The following is a 4,994-nucleotide window of genomic DNA, read 5'->3' on the forward strand; positions in this document are numbered from 1 at the left end:
CTTTAAGACCAAGTTTTATCCAGGTACAAGCTCTCCCTCCTCTGTGAGGACACTGCGCGTCCCCCCCCCCCCCCCAATAGCTAGCAATCCAAAACGGTCCAGTGGCGCCTGAGCGGTGGGTGTTGCCTTCTGACACACTTCCAGTGATGTCAGGGGGTGTGGCACATGCAAATGAGTTGTGCTAATGAGCTCCTGCACCTGTTTTTCTACGAAATGACCCCTGCACCCAGGGAAATGCCAATCGTCACTTCGGGGGTCAGGAAGCAATTGTTCTCCAGGCCAGTTTGGCCGGGAATCCTGGAGGGTTTTTTGCCATCTTCTGGGCATGGAGCAGGGGTCACTGTGTGTGTGTGTGTGGGGGGGAGGTATTTGTGACTTTCCTGCATTGTGCAGGGGGTTGGACTAGATGACCCCGAGGGTCCCTTCCAACTCTACGATTCTGTGGTGCCCACGGGACCTCCGCTCAGGGACAGCCCAAGGGTTTTGGGCACAGCAGGCAAATGATGAGTTCCGTCCCCCTTTAATAAGTGAAACCGAGATCCCTGCCCTCCCCAGATATTTGAGGACTCTGCTTGCCTGCTTGCGTTGTTACATTATAAGCCTCCGGAGCTGGATGAAGTTTGATTCCTGTCCAGTTAATAAGAACGGGCCAGTCTGTATCAACATGGCTACTGGAATCCTGGGGGGCAGCTGGCTGCAGATTTCTGCCTTCCTTGTTCTGGCCCTCATTAGTTCTGAGAAATCGAAAGAGCAGCCAGCCGCCCCCTACGATGGAAACGCGGCTAAAGAGAAAGAAGTTTTAAGTCCTGATTCCTCCACTCCAAACACAGACATGAGAAGGAGGAGGAGGAAGAGGAGGAGATTGGATTCCTACCCCGCCCTTCACTCGGGAGTCTCAGAGCGGCTCACAAACTCCTTTCCCTTCCCCTCCCCACCACAGACACCCTGGGAGGCAGGCGGGGCTGAGAGAGCTCTGGCAGAAACTGCTCCTTTTTCAAGGACAGCTCTTATAGGAACTGTGGCTTGCCCAAGGTCATCCAGCAGCTGCAAGTGGCGGAGTGGGAAATCAAACCCGGTTCTCCCAGATTAGAATCCATGCACTTCACCACTCGGGTGTCAAAGCAGCCCAGGAGAGGGATTCTGCACAGCTTGGGGGGGTAGGTTAAGGTTGCCAGCCTCCAGGTGGGTCCTGGAGTTCTCACAGAACCACAGTTGCTCTCCAGAGATGAGTTCCCCTGGACAAAACGGCCGCTTTGGAGGGTGGACTCTCCGGCATCACATCCCGGCTGGGCTCCCTCCCACATAACTGTCCCTCTTGTTGTTGTTCAGTCGCACAGTCGAGTCCGACTCTTTGCGACCCCATGGACCAGACCACGCCAGGCCTTCCGGTCTTCCGCCGTCCTCTGAAGTTTGCTCAACTTCATGTTCGTTGCATCTCTGACACCGTCTAACCATCTCATCCTTTGCCTTCCCCGTCTTCTTTGACCTTCAATCTTTCCCAGCATCAGGGTCTTCTCCAGTGAGTGCTCCCTTCTCATTGGGTGGCCAAAGTATTTGAGCTTCAGTTTCATTATCTGGCCTTCCAGGGAACAGTCAGGGTTGATTTCTTTTAGGATTGACTGATTTGATCTCCTTGCAGTCCAAGGGACTCTCAAGAGTCTTCTCCAGCACCATCGTTCAAAAGAATCTATTCTTCAGCGCTCGGCCTTCCTTATAGTCCAACTCTCGCAGCCATACATGACTACTGGGAATACCATGGCCTGGACCATGCGGACTTTTGTTGGCAGGGTGATGTCTCTACTTTTTATCATGCTTTTTAGGTTCGCCATCGCTTTCCTCCCTGAGACGCCGATAATTTCCAAAGCCAGAGTTAGCAAACGTAGGCCAAGGCCATGCCGTGGATTCGTGCTACCCTCTAGAGGCCACGAGGCTTAACAGACGCACATTGCAGACAGTAGTGTGTATTTCAGACTACACAGAGGTCACTCAGTTGCGGCTGCCATCTTTTGGTCACATGATGAGAAGACGAGTCACTGGAAAAGGGACTATACAGCCTCTGTATTTTAGTGTATTTCTTTTTTCAGAATAGCAGATTAGAATACTGAGTGTATACAAGGAATATTGGAATGTTTGGCTGACATAATACGACACCCATCTCGAAAAAAGGGGGGGGGGAATGCCATTAAGTGACCTCATAAGAACATCAGAGAAGCCAGTGTTGGATCAGGCCAATGGCCCATCTAGTCTGACACTCTGTCACACGGTGGCCAAAAATACCAGGTGCCCTCAGGAGGTGTGAATGGAGAGTCTCAGTCTTATTTTGACATATTTATCGCTTTACAACGGTTGTTGACCCTATAACCTTAGCTTGTTCTTTAGTTTTGCCTTCGCCTATGTGAAGGGGAAATTAACATTTCCAGGCATATGGGCAGAAAAATGAACTCAAGCTAGGAGCGTTTTGAAAGCTTGGGGCCCAATACTGAATTATGTCATTACATCCCATGCAGTCCTTTTTTCCGTGATATTTTAACAAACAAAAGGGAAGGGAAATATGGGAAGATGGCTGTCAGCTATTTAAGGTCTAGGCTGATCTTTTATTTCCCTCCCATTGCAGGGACTAAAACCCTGGGTACCACCAGAGGTTAAAGCTGCAAAGTCTGGGATGTGAAATTCCGGGAGATTTGGGAGTGGATGCTGGGGAGGGCAGCCGAGGAGAGGGGAGAGACCTCACTGGGGTCTATCAGGGGTCATTTTGTAGAAAAAGAGGTGCAGGAGCTCATTAGCATAATCTGTCCTCGCAGAGGAGGGAGAGCTTGTACCTGAACAAAACCTGGTCTTAAAGGTGCCACTGGACTGTTTTGGATTGCTAGCTATGGGGGGGGGGACATGCAGATCTGTCCTCACAGGGGAGGGAGAGCTTGTGCCTGAATAAAACTTGGTCATAAAGAAAAAGAGGTGCAGGAGCTCATTAGCATAATCTGTCCTCGCAGAGGAGGGAGAGCTTGTACCTGAACAAAACCTGGTCTTAAAGGTGCCACTGGACTGTTTTGGATTGCTAGCTATGGGGGGGGAAACATGCAGATCTGTCCTTGCAGAGGAGGGAGAGCTTGTACCTGAATAAAACTTGGTCTTAAAGGTGCCAGTGGACTGTTTGGGACCGGGGGGCAGGCTCTGCTTCTTACCTGGCTGCTTCTTGCTCTGACGGAGGGCTGCTGGGAGCAGGGGGTGGGGCTTGTTGCATGTGCCCGCCCACTGGGCTCTTTACTGCCGGAGCTCTGCTCCTCTGCGCTCCTGCAGGAAATGACCCCTGGGGAACCCAAAGTGGCTGACAGCACATAGAGAAAAAACAACCGCAGAAGAGAGAGGAGGCTTCCAATGGTCAAGGAGGCCTGTTAAAGATTAGCCAGATCGACATCTGACTTTCAGGTTAAAAACCAAAGGACCAGAGGCTTTTGGCCTACACTTCTGGGCAACTGCAAACTTTGTACACTTGCACACAAAGAGAACCAACTCAGCAGGATACATGAAGCTGCCTTATACTGAATCAGACCTTTGTCAATCAAGGTCAGTATTGTCCACTCAGACTGGAAGCGGATGTCCGGGGTCTCAGGCCTTTCACATTACTTACTGCCCGGATCTTTTTTAGTTGGAGATGCCAGGGATTGAACCTGAGACCTTCTGCATACCAAGCAGAGGCTCTTCCACTGAGCCACACCCCACGGTTTTCTCCTGTGCCTCCCCTGTCAGTTAGCCTATACATCTGCGTAGTCAATGTTCCCTCTAAGCTGAGTTAGTGGTCACAGTTTTTACAGTTTTTTAGCCTGTGGCTCACATATTTCTGTCTTAGCTTGGGAAGGATGGCTCCAGAGGAGACTGACTTATGCAGTGGCCAAACCGCCCTCTTGCAACTTTAATGCCAGTAGCTCTCAAAGTAGAATTTTTGCTCACAAGACTCCACAGCTTAGAGGGAACATGCACTGTTCCCTCTAAGGAGAGTTAGTGTGAGTTTGCTCACCGTTTTTTAGCCTCCGGCTCACATATTGTTGCCTCAGCTCAGGAAGGAGGGCTCCAGAGTAAACTAATTTATGCAGGAGTCAGATCACTTGCTCACAACCAGGAGTCATTTCGTAGAAAAAGAGGTGCAGGAGATCATTAGCATAACTTATTAGCACAACTTATTTGCCTATGCCTAACAGAGGAGGGAGCGCTTGTACCTGAAGGCGGGCCGGGCCAGGGGCTCTGCAACTTACCTGGCTGCTCTTGCTCTTCGTGGCCCAACTGAGGGCTGCTGGGAGCAGGGGGCGGGGCTTGTTGCATGTGCCCGTCCTCTGGACCCCTTACTGCCGGAGCTCCGCTCCTGTGCGCTCCCGCAGGAAATCACCCCCAGCTCACAACTTTAATGCCAGTAGCTCACAAAGTAGATCTTTTGGCTCACAAGACTCCACAGCTTAGAGGGAGCTTGGCTGTGTATCCACGGAAAACATTCTTAATACCAGCTGGAACCTCACAAAACAATAGGAGTGTCACCCACCAGGCAAGACCTGGAGATCTCCTGGAATTACAACATGAGAACATAAGAGAAGCCAGAGTTGGATCAGGCCACAGGCCCATCCAGTCCAACACACTGTGTCACACAGTGGCCAGAAATACCAGCTGCCATCAGGAGGTCCAGCAGTGGGGCCAGGACATTAGAAGCCCTCCCACCGTTGACCCCCCCCAAGCACCAAGATGACAGAGCATCACTTGCCCCAGAGCCCCTATCTATACCTTGTGGCTAATAGCCACTGATGGACCTCTGCTCCATATGCTTATCTAATTCCCTTTTGAAGCCGTCCATGCTTGTAGCCGCCACCACTCCCTGTGGCAGTGAATTCCAAGTGTTAATCACTCTTTGGCTTGAGAAGTACTTCCTTTTATCCGTTCCTTTTATCCGCAATTTCATGGAGTGCCCACAAGTTCTTGTATTGTGAGAAAGGGAGAAAAGGACCTCTTTC

General features: G+C 50.9%; 1 non-coding gene across 1 annotated transcript; it reads right to left on the reverse strand.

The window, feature by feature from the left end:
- Window positions 1-3,647: 3,647 nt before the first annotated feature.
- Window positions 3,648-3,719, reverse strand: TRNAT-GGU. Its single transcript has one exon. It is a non-coding gene; the product is annotated as a tRNA-Thr (tRNA).
- Window positions 3,720-4,994: the final 1,275 nt, after the last annotated feature.

This window comes from Gekko japonicus, unplaced genomic scaffold (genome assembly GCF_001447785.1).
Source record: "Gekko japonicus isolate JY-2015 unplaced genomic scaffold, Gekko_japonicus_V1.1 scaffold4389, whole genome shotgun sequence".
Classification (NCBI taxonomy): Eukaryota; Metazoa; Chordata; class Lepidosauria; order Squamata; family Gekkonidae; genus Gekko; species Gekko japonicus.